Genomic DNA, 16,060 nt, shown 5'->3' on the forward strand with positions numbered 1-16,060 from the left:
ATCCAACACTGAGTTGTTTGAATCTCCTCTTTCACCTGCAAACTCCAACGTGGATGTAATCGTCTCAATTTCTGCTTAACTGGTCTGGCATGTGGTAGGATAGGCAAGTGGTGCTGAACTATAGAGGGATCAAGACCAGGCATGTCCTCATAAGACCATGCAAAACAATCCAAGTATGACCTGAGTAATGAATAAGTCTATCTTCTCATCTGTAGATAGGGGTGAACCAATCTTCAGCTCTCTAGGCTGATCCTCTGTGCCAAAATCAACTGTCTCAACATCCCTCTGTAGTAGGTGAAACTCTCTCATCCACGGGATCAGAGTCATGATCAGAAGAGTCCCTATCGGATCGGGGCATGCAACTCATCATCTATATCAAATATCTGTGAGTGGGTGAGTGGGGTGCAGATATAAAGGTACTATCACAAGAGGCAGGCGAATACTCAAAATACTCAAATCCATAAATGAAGCAACAGAAACATCGTCAGAGCGGGAGACAAATCCCGATAAAACATCAAAAGAAAGAGGTGGGTCCACAAGGTCGGACGCTCCCTCAACTGGGCTAACAATGCCTCAAACAAGCTACTATCATCCTCTGGAAGCTCTGGAACAGAAGAGTCTGAGTCCCCTCAAAACCTCAATGGTAGACACCCAAACATATCAAATGCTGAAACAGCTGAAGCTGAACAATGCTGGTATCTGGGCTCATGGTCATCATGTCCATCTCATCTCGGTACTCATCATGGGAAACAACTCCATCAATCATCTCAGTAGAATCAACCATCACCTCATCACCAGTGATCTCCTCTGGAAAGCATAGAACAACATGCTAGCTCGATCTGGAGACGTGGGAGTAATCGTCAAAGGGAAGAAAGTCGGGAGCCCATCACTCAACTGTAGCTGGTGAAATAGATGCTGAAGACGGTCTCTCTATCTGTATGAACCACACTATCAATCTCCTCTAGACGAGGTCGAGTCTCTGATCCTTGACAAATAGTCAGCCAAACTCATCCTATAGGTCGAATAGGATAATCAAATGGTGTGTGGGATAAACGGGCTCTCACCCTCTCCTTGCGCAGCCGCGCCATGTGACGGTAATCAGCCTCAGTAGGGATGAATCCAGTCCAAATGTCGTATCATGGTCAATGGCAGCTATGAACTCGCTCGGTCCCTGCTGACGTCGTCCTAACCCCATGCCAGGTAGAAAGGTCATACCCCTCATCATATCAAGGACCACTGTGCTACTGTGCTGATCAAATGACATAGCCACAAAGTCTCTACAAAATCCTCATCTCGAGAGTCTGTATCTCATCAAAAGTAAACCCAGTCAGAAGTAGGTCGTCCTCACTGTGACTGATCTGAAGTACTGGCTCAGAAGCGGCAAATATATCCTGGTAGAGTGCACTGTGATGACCTGCCCATCATGAATAAACTTCACCTTCTGATGAAGGGAAGAAGGAATAGCTCCAGCTACATGAATCCATGGTCGCCTAGTAGAGGTTAAAGGATGTAGGAATCCTCAAACCTGGAACAAAGTGGAAAATGTGGCTGGACCAATCTGCAAATCAATCATCAAGGTACCCATAACCTCCCTCTTGGTGCTATCATACGCCCTGACTGCTGAGTAGAAGGACAAAATCTGAAGGCGCAAAACCAAGGGCTATAGCAGTGGCTAAAGGGCAAACATTCAGGGCTGAGCCGTTGTCCAGTAGGACAGACGGGACTCTACGGCTGAACATCCAACTGTGATGTATAGAGGGCGCACGTGGTCTAAACCATCAGGTGGCAAGTCATCATCTGAAATACAATGCAAGTGGCCTGCCAGCCGTCATCATATGAATCAAATCCCTCTGGAGTGGTGGTAGTCTCTACTCTGATCTGACTCAAGGCTCGAATCAAGCATCTCTATGAGTACTGGATGATGCTAATAAACTCCAATGGAAATGCGAGCCTGAGTGCTCTGTAGCTGTCTCAAAACCTCATCATCCTCTCTCCTAACTCTCCTCATGAGGAGGCTGTACCCTCAAATGGTCTGACTGCTGGTGGTGGTGGCTGAGCTATCCTCCCACTACGAGTCACAATCTGTATCTCTCTCCCTGCTGAAATCAATCCTCTGGCCATAAAGTGAATGGGACAAAAGTATCCTGACATCCAATAATCAAGGGTGTGGGATGAGTCAACTGGAATGGTGCCTCGTCTGGGATCAAACTGAACGGTGTAGGGGCTGAGAACCCAATGAAACCCCATCAACCTCATAACTGTCATGCAAAACAATCGCTCGGTAATCCATCATCCCAACTCAACATGTGTATACTTCATCCTCTAAAAGGTCTATGTGATGAATATCTCCTGAAGATGGAGAGCACTGCGTGTGTAGAATGAGCAGGAAGAGGGTTAGTGTCACACTTGGCTGCCCCAAGTTGACCAAAACCCTGATCTATCAATCCTGAATAGCATGTCTCAAAGCAGTGCAATGGTCCGTGTCATCCCTGGTCCCTGATGGTAGGAACAATGTAAGTCCATCCTGAAGCGAGGTGGTATGGGTTGGGGTAAAGGCCTGGATGCTAATGGAATCAGTATCCACCCTCTGTGAGCTTCTGAAAAGCTCGACTCAAAGGCATACCCAACTGAGCAAACTGACGTGGTGGCCTCTGCACATAAGTAGTGGTCTGTGGAGCTCGGGGTCAAGTATATGGGGCAGGAGGCCTCTCTGCGACGTGTGCAGCAAAAATAGGCTATGAGTCCGGATGCAAATAAGTAGGAGTCATAGGTCTGGAAGGAGTAGGTGGTCTGTAATGCGCATGAGGTGAAGGTGGATAGTAGTACCCAGGAGTCTGCCCAACTGTCTGATAGCGTCTAGAAGGTCTCATCCCTGCTGAACTGATAGCACCAACATCTCCTGATCTCTGTCTCCTGAAGGCCTCTTCCCCTTAGAATCAGTAGGGGAAGACTCAGACCATAATCCTCTAGCAAATGCCCTCCTCTATACCATACAAAGCCTGTACCAAAGATCCAAAATCCGTATGGGGAAATCCCATCAAGTGTCTAGCAAATCTAGGCTGCAAGCTCCTCATGATCATGCTAATCTGATCTCTCTCTGAAGGACGGTCTATAATCTTGAAATCTTCTCCCTCCAGTGGGAGATAAATGAAGTGACTGACTCCTCCGGCCTTCTGTCTCAAAGCTCCAACTCTCTCCTCGAAACATCAATGACAGTGTTAAATGCAAACTGTCTCAAAAACTCCTGGCTAAGTCATCCCAAGTCCTACGACGTGATACCTCCAATGAAGCGAACCAACGCTGTGCAGCCCACTCAATGACATAGGGAAAGCATAACCATCTGGGCATCATCCAGTCCATGTGGCCCTCATAACAGTACTATAGAGTCTCAAATGATGCGAGGGCCATCCTATGCCTGTGTATCTCTCAATCTCAGGCATCCTGAACTTGGCCGGTAGACTGGCCACTGTGCTCCATCAAATTCCTCCCAAGTAATAGCTCCCTCTGAAGTCCCTCATCTGTCTCAACTTCTGCTCAAGTTTATCCATACGAGATGTGGGTTCTGAGATCGGAGTAAGCACTATGGCAGGAGGTGGTGGCAACCTCAGTCTGACTATGCAGAGTAAAAGGTATAGTCTGTGGTGCTGGCTGACTGTGTGGAGGTGGTGGTGGTACTGTGGTATCAAACTGGATATCCTCCTGAACTGGGACCTGTCGGGCCTGCTGCCCATCTATCCTCTGGCCAAGGCTAGCTATAGCCTCCTGGATCGAAGCCATGGCCGCGGCAAACTGGTCAACCGGTAACTATCTGGAATCCATATCCCCCTGATCTGATCTCTGGTGAACTGGTCTGATGCTCTGGTCAATCTACCTCCAACTCTAATCCACGAAGGCAAATCCAGATGGTCACGATAAACTCTCCTACAATATGGAAACACTGGATAAGGTGCAACCCGAAGGTGACTCTGTATGAATCAACTGACAAATACATAGAAGAATAACCCAATATACTCAGTCTGATACCCCTCTTCTGATTACACCAAAAGAGACTACGGAAGGGATAACCAATCCCGATCGTGACCAAGGCAGCTCTGAAGGTCCACAGATGCACCCACGTGTAGGAATGAAATCTTAATTGGATCTAGGCTAGCCTACAAGGTTGAGGTGGCTCTATAGATAAAATGGGTGGGTCAAAGGATCCCTAGCAGAAGGATCGTACCCTCCGGCGGTACGCAACCCTCTCACGCCTCCAAGGAGACGGGGTGCTTCCATGCAAGGTGGTCATCACCTCCACACATGCACTTCCTCGCGTTCCTAGGGGTTTCTTAAAGGTGAAGGCTCTCCCATCTCTCAACACTCAGGGATAATCTAAAGTGCACAATGAAGGATGTGGGTGCATTCGAAAAACCTAAGATCTAATGTGAGATAGTGAACGAAGACAAGCAATCATACGAACATGCAAGAGAAAGGGTTGTCATGCAACAAGCAATCATGCGAAGCAAATAAATATCAAACAATCAAAGTCTTATCTAGCATATGTGAGAGTGAATCATGCTAAAGTGAACAAACAGTTAAGTGATCACATCAAACAGTCATGCGAAGCAAATAAATATTCTAACAAACAAAGTCCTATTTAACATATGTGAGAGTGAATCATGCTAAAGTGAGCAAAACAATCAAGTGATATCCAAGACAATCATACATGTTAAGATAGCAAAACCAAACAAGCAAGCAAATCGAATCACCTTGCCTAAAAAAAGAGGTACCCGCTAATCGATCAATTAAACGCCACATTTTCCTTAAATAGTGTTCAAGCTTGATCCTCAAAATCCCCAGTGGAGTCAACCAATTTGTGGACCCGCATTTTTCACGTGCGTCCTCACTCGATCGGCGAGATCGTTTTTTATTTGTGAAAAATTAATTTTTGGAAAAAATTGGAGTCGCCACTTATTTTATTTTTATTTTAAAGGGAAAATAAAACAAGAAAGAAACCCTAAAATGTGACTCCATAATTTTTGGAAAAAGGCATGTCTTTGAAAAACCCAAGTCTTGGTCCGGGGATCAGGTTACTTATTGGGAAGGTACCTCTAGGAGGTAGCACCCTCTAAGCCCTAAAAAGGTCTCTACTGACTAAGTTGAGGAAACATGGCAATTAATCGCTTAATTATGGATACCTAAGTAAGCTAGGTGGTTCCAAAAAAAATAGCATGCCAAACAAGATCAAATCATAATAAAGAAAGGTTAGGATGCGTACCTGGATGCTTCTTAAGCGCTATCACAAGACATCAAAGTTATTTAAACAATATATCATCCAACATGTATTTTATTAGAAATAATCAAACGATGAAACATGTATATCAGAACACTCAAGCATTATTAGACATAAGCATTATTTCACAATGACAAGCATATTACATAATTCAGAAAGTAGGTGATAGGAGACATACCTGGATAGCATAGATAATTTGTAACGTGCTTCCTCAAGTTGTAAGGGTTAGATAACAATAATAAAATATAGAAATCCTAGCATGCTCATTATCTAATTAGCATAGCAAAAGTGATCAAAGTATATAGAATCATCAATTATCACATACATCTTGTATATAATTCCTAAAAAAAAAATAGATAGACATGATTTCAACAAGTGTCAAATGTGGCAACAAAAATAAATTTTGAAAAGATTTTCTTATGTAGGGGTTTCACCAATTCCCCAATCGATATACACGAATTTAACATAGAATTATCTCATTTGTTTGGGACCACAAGCTTTGATTCGTGTTTTATTCAAAACTGTAATTTTATTTGAAAGATGTGAACCGATCAAAACATGGTTGCACATTATTTTTAAAAAATGAGATTTTGATTCTAAGAACTCTAAATGAATTTTTTTTGAAATGGATTTTTAAGGAAATAAGATTTTGAGAATAGTGTTATATAAAAAGAAATTAATTTGAAAACAATAAAGTGTATGAATCAAAATACCAAGCAAAACAAAAGAGAACAAAATCACAAAGTAGAATTTTTGACAACCAAGAAAATTGAAGGTGAGAATAGAGGCTAATCTCATGAGTTTCCAAAGCCTCAAAAAGAAAATCAATTAAATGAAGGATCACTAAAGCAACGGGCAAGGCATTCTAGATTAGACAAACTAACAAGGTATCGATTCATGAACTAACCGCTAGGATTTTTAAAAGCATATAAATTTAGATAAGGGTGATCAGGATCTAACATTAATGATTTTGAAACAAAAACTAAAAATGGATCAATTTAAGTAAGGAACTAAAATTATAGAAGTACCTAAACTAATTAAAACGAGTTTGACTAGATTAAACTAAAAACGTGAACTTTCAAACATAGAATTAATTTTACTAATGAACTACAATTATAAAAGTGCTTAAGCTAATTAAAATGAGCCAAACTAAATCAAAGCAAACTAAAGATATGTACTTCAAGCATAGAATTATTTTATTGATGAACCAAAAATTATAAAAGTGTCTAAACTAAATAGATGAATTAAATTAAATCAAAGTACACTAAAAACATGAACTTTTAAATAAAGAATCAATTTTATCAATAAATAAATAAAACTATAAAAACACATAAACTAAATAAAAGGAACCAAATTAAATCAAAGAATACTAAAATATGAACTTCCAAACATGAATCAATTTTATTAATAAACTAAAACTATAAAACACCTAAAATAATGAATATAAATTATTAAATCAAAGCAAACTAAAAAAAAAACTGAAACTTTCAAACATGGGATCAATTTTATTAATGAACTAAACTATAAAAAATATCTAAACTAACTATAATGAATCAAATTAAATTAAAGTAACCTAAAAACGCAAACTTTCAACATAAAATCAATTTTATCAATGAACTAAAACTATAAATGTATTTGAACTAAATAGATGAATTAAACTAAATCAAAAGTAAACTAAAGACATGAACTTTTAATATAGAATCAATTTTATTAACGAACTAAAATTATAAAAGTATCTAAACTAATTAAAATGAATCACATTAAATCAAAGAATACTAAAATATGAACTTCCAAACATGAGATCAATTTTATTAGATAACTAAAACTATAAAACACCTAAAATAATGAATACAAATTATTAAATCAAAGCAAACTAAAAACTGAAACTTTCAAACATGGGAACAATTCTATTAATGAACTAAACTATAAAAAATATCTAAACTAACTATAATGAATCAAATTAAATTAAAGCAACCTAAAAACGCAAACTTTCAAACATAAAATCAATTTTATCAATGAACTAAAACTATAAATGTATTTGAACTAAATAGATGAATTAAACTAAATCAAAAGTAAACTAAAGACATGAACTTTTAATATAGAATCAATTTTATTAACGAACTAAAATTATAAAAGTATCTAAACTAATTAAATGAATCACATTAAATAAAGAATACTAAAAATATGAACTTCCAAACATGAGATCAATTTATTAGATAACTAAAACTATAAAAACACCTAAAATAATGAATACAAATTATTAAATCAAAGCAAACTAAAAAAACTGAAACTTTCAAACATGGACAATTCTATTAATGAACTAAACTATAAAAAATATCTAAACTAACTATAATGAATCAAATTAAATTAAAGCAACCTAAAAACGCAAACTTTCAAACATAAAATCAATTTTATCAATGAACTAAAACTATAAATGTATTTGAACTAAATAGATGAATTAAACTAAATCAAAAGTAAACTAAAGACATGAACTTTTAATATAGAATCAATTTTATTAACGAACTAAAATTATAAAAGTATCTAAACTAATTAAAATGAATCACATTAAATCAAAGAATACTAAAAATATGAACTTCCAAACATGAGATCAATTTTATTAGATAACTAAAACTATAAAAACACCTAAAATAATGAATACAAATTATTAAATCAAAGCAAACTAAAAAAACTGAAACTTTCAAACATGGGAACAATTCTATTAATGAACTAAACTATAAAAAATATCTAAACTAACTATAATGAATCAAATTAAATTAAAGCAACCTAAAAACGCAAACTTTCAAACATAAAATCAATTTTATCAATGAACTAAAACTATAAATGTATTTGAACTAAATAGATGAATTAAACTAAATCAAAAGTAAACTAAAGACATGAACTTTTAATATAGAATCAATTTTATTAACGAACTAAAATTATAAAGTATCTAAACTAATTAAAATGAATCACATTAAATAAAGAATACTAAAAATATGAACTTCCAAACATAGGATCAATTTTATTAATAAACTAAAACTATAAAAACACCTAAATAATGAATACAAATTATTAAATCAAAGCAAACTAAAAAAAAAAAACTGAAACTTTCAAACATGGGATCAATTTTATTAATGAACTAAATTATAAAAAATATCTAAACTAACTATAATGAATCAAATTAAATTAAAGCAACCTAAAAACGCAAACTTTCAAACATAAAATCAATTTTATCAATGAACTAAAACTATAAATGTATTTGAACTAAATAGATGAATTAAACTAAATCAAAAGTAAACTAAAGACATGAACTTTTAATATAGAATCAATTTTATTAACGAACTAAAATTATAACAGTATCTAAACTAATTAAAATGAATCACATTAAATCAAAGAATACTAAAAATATGAACTTCCAAACATGGGATCAATTTTATTAATAAACTAAAACTATAAAAACACCTAAATAATGAATACAAATTATTAAATCAAAGCAAACTAAAAAAAACTAAAACTTTCAAACATGGGAACAATTCTATTAATGAACTAAACTATAAAAAATATCTAAACTAACTATAATGAATCAAATTAAATTAAAGCAACCTAAAAACGCAAACTTTCAAACATAAAATCAATTTTATCAATGAACTAAAACTATAAATATATTTGAATTAAATAGATGAATTAAACTAGATCAAAAGTAAACTAAAGACATGAACTTTTAATATAGAATCAATTTTATTAACGAACTAAAATTATACAAGTATCTAAACTAATTAAAATGAATCACATTAAATCAAAGAATACTAAAAATATGAACTTTCAAATATGGGATCAACTTTATCAATAAATAAATAAATGAAATACAAGTAATTAAAAGAGTAGCAAATGCATGAATAAATGAATAAATAAACTCAAATGTTTTCAATCTGATGCAATCAATCAAAATTAGATAGGGATCAAATCATTCTTTTTTTCTAATATAATGAATCAAAATTAAAACACACAAACTCATTCAAGCCAAACTAACAAATAAATTAATACTAAATTAAATTGGAATTAAAAAGAAAAAAAGAAAAAAAAGATATCTAATAAAAAAAATGAAAACTCTTTCAAAAACTAACCTGTGTTGTGGAAGAAATCCGTCTTTGATGCGTTAAGGTAGCTCCTCCTAGAAAATCCTCTGTTCCTCTCTATTTCAAAAAGAATATCACGACCCTTTGCTCCGAAAATTCTCTCTTGCGTGTTCTCTCAAAAAAAAATAATCTCCTCCCAATCCTCCAATGTGTGCTTCCACCCCCCTCTTTTCTTTTTCTCACCTATATATATCACCCCTCAAGACCTAAATTTGTTTCCAAAAAGGAAAATTCTCCTATTTCCTTTCTTCTTGTCTTCTTTTTTTAAATCTTCCAATCAAAAGCAATCTTCCCAATTTCAAATTCCCTTCCAAAACCTTCCAAGGAGAGTCCCACCTTCCTTAAACTCCAATGGTAAGTTTCCTTGCAAAAACATGAAATTTTTGAAGTTAAATAATTGAATGAATAGATAAGTAAGTAAATAAATTAGGAAACGGTAAAATAAATAAATAAATAAACGAAAATAAATAATAAATAAATAAATAAGTTAAGGAAAATAATATAAAGAGGAAGATAACCAATAAAAAGTGAATGATAATCATAAAACTAAAACTAAAAATAAAATAAATAAAATAAAAATAAACCAATAAACAAAAGCCAAGCCCAAAAGCCATGTAACCATGCAAGTCATACAAGTCACGCTAAAAATGTCCAAATGGGCCAAGTGTGCCTAAATGGCCTATGATGAGACTAAGTGGGCCTAGGGTGGTGCCTAATGGGTCAAGTGTGTCTAAAAGCTATCCTAAAAAAAACAAGAAAAGCCTAAGTCTAAGTTAGGGCTGCCAAGGGTCATAATAAGGGATCAAATAATCCCTCAACCAAAATCTCTGAGGTGACTCAGAAAAAGGTAAGTGGTATGAGTAGCCATGGGCCACCAAGGAACTATTGTGGAGCATTGAAAACGAATTTTAAAGACATGTGCTAAAGGGACAAAATTGAGGGTCTACATTGACATTGACCAAAACTTACTCAGTGTTGGACAACTCGTTGAGAAAGAATTTAAAGTTTATTTTGAAGATAGAAATTGCATTATCAAGGATGCTGAAGGCAAAGAGGAGTTCAACATAAAAATGAAGAGTAAGAGTTTTGCCTTGAATTTACTAGAAGATGAGCATGCTGCTATTTTACAACAAGATAGCACAACAATGTTTTGGCACAGAAGGCTCGGACGCTTTCATCATGATGTTGTGCTCTACATGAAAAAAAATCAAATAGTTGAAGGACTTCCTGACTTAGAAAAAGATCTTCCTATATGTGCTACTTGTCAATATGTGAAGCAAACTAAACTTCCCTTTCCAAAGAAAACATCCTGGAGAGCAACCCAAAAATTGCAACTGGTGCATACTAATGTTGGTGGACCTCAAAGACGCTATCCTTGAAAGGGAATGCAGGCAATGTTCACCAGCTCACTGCACCATATAATCCACAATAAAATGGAGTTGTGGAGAGGAAAAATAGAACGATTTTGGAGATGACAAGATGCCTTCTGCATGAAAAAGATCTACTTAAAAATTTTTGGGCTGAAACTACAAGTACAACAGTATATTTTCTGAATAGATTGCCAACAAAAGCGTTAAAGAAGCAAACCCTTTTTTAAGTTTGGTTTGAGTTTCTATGTGCAAGATTGGGAGTTTGCATCTACGAAGTCAAGGAGGAGTGTTGAATTTTGACTTAGTATCTGCTGGAATTTGAATTTTGAAGTTAAATATTGCAACTGGAGTCTTGCACAAAATCTACAACATCCAAATATTTTCTTGTTTTTATTTGGTCAAGATTTGGTTTCTATTTTATAGGAAGTAGTTGTTCATCATCTAGTAGCTTGATTTTTTGCTATTCTAATGTCATTTCAGTTATAAGCTCATGTATAAATTCAGCACTCTTCATCAATAAAATGTGTTCCAACAGCCCAAAAATATATATTCTGCATAAGTGTTTAATCTTAGATCAACAACATTAAATATTTGGTCATATAAATTCATAATCCATTAAAGTATTATCTTTGTGACATAATTATAAATATGAATGAATCCCGATCATTCATTGATATATATAATCATAAATATGAAGGAATCATGATCATTCAAGCGATTGATATATATATATATGACTAAAACTAACTTGATATGATTATGATGAAGAGGTCCTATATAAAACCAAAAGACTTTGGATGTAGTGATAGAGCTAGAAAGGAAGCTTAGAGTGGAAATGATATGAAATTTATTTCAAGGAGAGTAGAACCAATGATGAAAATATTGGTAATTACGGATATATCGGTACTTGGATTTTACGAATATATTGAATATATCGACTATATTAGAGATATATCAGCGGATATTTTGACACAAAATATCGATAAATCAAAAATTGATCAAAATTTATGAAAAAGTAATAAAAAAAAACTCTTAAAAATGAAATTAGAAGTATAATAGACATTTTAAAATTGTTTTGTTGAAGCAATTGATATATGTATAATATAATTTGGGATATTAAATTTAATTATATAGTGTCCGTTGATAAGAAATGCAAATTTTGTAAATGTACACTCATTATGAAGTTAAATTATTACAAATATATTAATTATGTGATTCAAATAGATTACTATGTTAAGTTAATTTACTTACCTCTATTGAAAATATAATAATTAATTGTAAAAATTTACTAATTTAATTTCAATGCTATACTAATTTTAAAATGTACCAAGTTAATTTGTTCTCAATATACTAATATTACACTTGAATATCAAAATAAAATAAAATTATTAATTTAAAACTAAATTATTGCAAATATACTAATTATGTGATTTAAATATATTTATGATTTTTATTTAAAAATATTGGTTCATTTTGATACAAAATATTTTTATTTAAAAATATTGATAATTTTATTTTAAAATATTGATAATTTTATTTATGATTTTATATTTAATTAGTATACAAAATAAATTATAAGATAATTAAAATTAACTTATTTACAATAATTTAATTTTTTATCGATTTTTGATCGATATATCTTTGATATATCCGATATTTCTCCAAATTTCAATTTTTTTTTCTCATTTAAGGCCAATATTTTGCTTATATCGCCGATATATCCGTGATTAGTGATATATCATTGATATTTATCGATATTTCCGTCAGACGATATATTTTACTTATATATTGTATCCACCTTCTCTGATAGACGATGTATCATTGATATATCTTGATATTTTTATCATTGGCTAGAACAACATACAAATGTTTTTATAGTCTAATGGTAGCAGTCCATTTTTACTTAATATCTTAAGTCAAAGGATCAAATCCCTTCTACACATTTTTTTTTTCCAAAATTTCGAGGAGAGAGTGCACTACAAGGAAAGCAGGTTATAGTTGGGGCCACAAGCCGCTGCCATAGACAAAAATCTTGCAACTATGTCCTATTGTTGCGGAAAAAGCTGGTCGTGACAAGGTGTGACTATAGGTGGTGTAACCAAAGGATATAGTCACGACCAATAGCATTTCCCCCACCAAAGGTGCAAAGATAAGGCAGCGGCCATGAGTAGTGTGTGATTAAAATTTTCACATATAGTTGTGGTTGTGTGCCTTCCCCTACTAAACGTTGTATATAGCAACACGTTTCCTTTTCTTGCACTATAAGGTTCCTATGGTTGTTCATTGACCTTGGCCGGGACAAAAAGTGTTATATGGAGACCATTTAGTGGTGGTTAAATTTTGACCACCACCACAAGTTTTCTTTTCATATATTTAAAATAAAGCATTAAATTGAGAAATTTTATGAGATGAAATTACTGTCCCACTTTATAATAATAAAACATTCCCATATCCCATTAAAGCTCTATTGATATTTCTAATAAGTTTCAACATCCCATTGAAACTCTACTGATATTTCAAATGTGCTTATTGGAGAAAAAAGAAAAAGATGAAAAAAAAAAAAAAGAACAACACCCACCTTAAGAGTTTCAAATTGCTGGCTGTAAAAAAGGACTGAGTATATGATACCCTTAGATTGACAGTAGGGCTTGATATGTGCCTTTGACACAAGACAGCTCCCAGATGAGTATCAAAATAAAGGCAAAATCTCTGCTTCATTAATGTGGGGGCCCATTTTTACAAAGAACTTCATTTTCAAGCTGCAATGTTCTGGGATCAAGTGGAATGGTCCCATAGGTGAACAAACAAGGGCTTCTCTAAACTTTTCACATCAGTCTGCTTGGTTGTCTTCTCTTCACTTCGGGGCAGGTCAATCACAAAATCTAGGTTGAATACAGGTACAAAGAATGGGATTTCACAGCTTTTAGTAAGCAACTGGTTTTCTCATCTTGCATGATCCTCTATCAGTTTTCATAATACATAAAGTCATCAAGTAAAGATGTCTTTGTCGTGTGATTTTTGAATATTTTCAACATTTCCAGGCCTTGCTTAAATCTTGTCTGCAGAAAAATTAGGATTTAAGAAACAAAAAGCCATGTGTAATGTCATATTTAATTTCAAGAAAGCTGGTATAACTGCAACAATACAAACCAAAACCAGTGTCCCTAAAACAATTTTTTATCATCTAGGCAAGACTAACCTCATCCAAATTTACATTCTTGTTCGCAAATGTGAAGCAATAGAAGTTGTAGATGTGATGAGGAAAGCTAAATGGCAGTAGGCATGCCATAAAGTTGATATGAAATAAGATGCTTTTTTGTAAGATATACTACAATATTCAACTTTTGAAAAGAAGCAAGCAACAATTTAAGTAGAAAGACTAAATGTACCTTTTGAGTGTCTCTACAATTAGTCATTGGCTTATTCTCATGGTTCTCTAGTTAGATGTGCCTAAAGTTGGTATATTGGTACGTCCTTTATGATGTGCCACTTGACAAGGAAGCTTCCACTCAACTTATTTTGCTGCTAGAAGTCCATATCCTTATGGAAATCAACAGGGCCAATCATCTCTGCAACACCACAGAATTGGCCGCTTGCATTGACCTGTATGACAAAATTGTCCCATAAGCAAGGCTAGTGCTGAAATCATATAATCAAAAAGCAGAAAATATAGAGATGCAAAATCAAAGAAGTGTTATGGTCCATAGTCAATTAGGAGATGAGAGAGGGTAAAACCCAATAGTCCTGCAAAAACCCAATAGATTATCATTGCTTGTATGTGTATTTATCCTTCAATGCTTAAAGCAAAAAACAGTTGAACCTAGTGTTATGCATACCTAAATAAAAACAATTATTAGGTTTCCTTCCCTTTTTATATTTCCTTCATTTTTCCATTCCCTTGGTAATCCATTTCCTTGCCATTTGGAGATTACAATCATATAGAAAAATCCTTCAATCACTAATCATGTGTCAACTTCTATATTTATCATTGCTAATTTAATTCATTTAGGAATAACCACTAACCAAGTACTCATTTTGGTGTAAAAGAAGACTTGAGCAACTATTTTTTATATTCAAAAGACGAAAACAATCAATAAAATAATAACCTAAGGAAGCCATAATAGGTGACATGAGCACCATTGTAGATTAGTGACTGAGAAGCAGTGAAGAAAGCCACACAGTCCTTAGTGAACATGTCGTTTATGCACGATACCTTGGCGTACACAGAGTCTCCAGTCCTCTGTTCCCTCTATAGTCACAAAGTGATTGTTCTCATTTAATCATGTTTTGAGGTCAGATAACGTGGCAATACACAGTAATGCAGTTATGTAAAAATGAGATTAAGATAGAAATAAGTAGCTATAAATTTTAGTGCAGCTAGGATGAACTCAAACCCCTCAGTTGACATGTAGTAGGGGAAGCTAATTCTCGTCCATCCGAGATTGATTCCGAAATAAACCTGGAAATATAGGTGACTAGCATCAAACTATACATTCTAAGTGCACCACAGTTTTGAGTACCATAGGTGGAAATGGGATATTAACCTTTTGGATGGTAGATCTGAATGCAAGGATCGAGTCTCATGCACCTTGAGCAAGCTGTGACTGTAGGATCCAGCATAAGCACCCCCACCTCGAGCTTGAATGCCAAACAGGTCGTTCAGGAGCTTTGCAACAAAAGATCCATGAAGAGGCTTACCTCTTTTATTCCCCATCTCTCTCCACATGTAAATTTTCCCTTTATTTCCTTTCTACTACTATTAGATAGTTGGTAATATGCTAACTTCGTTGAAAACCAGTCAAATTAGGATTGGAAACCTAATTATTGGACACCAAACAATTGAAGAGAATGATAGAAATAAATGCAACACACACAAAAGAAAATAGAATGAGATACTCTATCAAGCAAAGAAAAATCAAACGAAAATCCTCAGGAAAAAATGTAGGGAAGGAAATCCTGCTTTCTAGAGAAAAATTCTTTCATTACGCAGTAGGAACTTAGAGAGAAATGGTGGTTTTCTATAGTGAGAAATAAGAGAGAAATCTGGTGTGCACTTACAATGGAAATCAGAATTAAATCATAGAAAAATTGGAGAGAAACTAGAGAGAAATTGTACCTTGGGAAGATATTAGGTGTGGTTTTTGTAGTGAGAAATCAGAGAGAAATTGCCTTGTGACATCACACCATTGAGAAATTGGAGACGAATATGCTCTGCTAGCTAGGTTGTTGAAGTCTCAAAGTATGAGAAGATGTCTTGAACGAGATGCTTTGTAGTTGGGTATTGGGAC

This window comes from Vitis riparia, chromosome 13 (genome assembly GCF_004353265.1).
Source record: "Vitis riparia cultivar Riparia Gloire de Montpellier isolate 1030 chromosome 13, EGFV_Vit.rip_1.0, whole genome shotgun sequence".
Classification (NCBI taxonomy): Eukaryota; Viridiplantae; Streptophyta; class Magnoliopsida; order Vitales; family Vitaceae; genus Vitis; species Vitis riparia.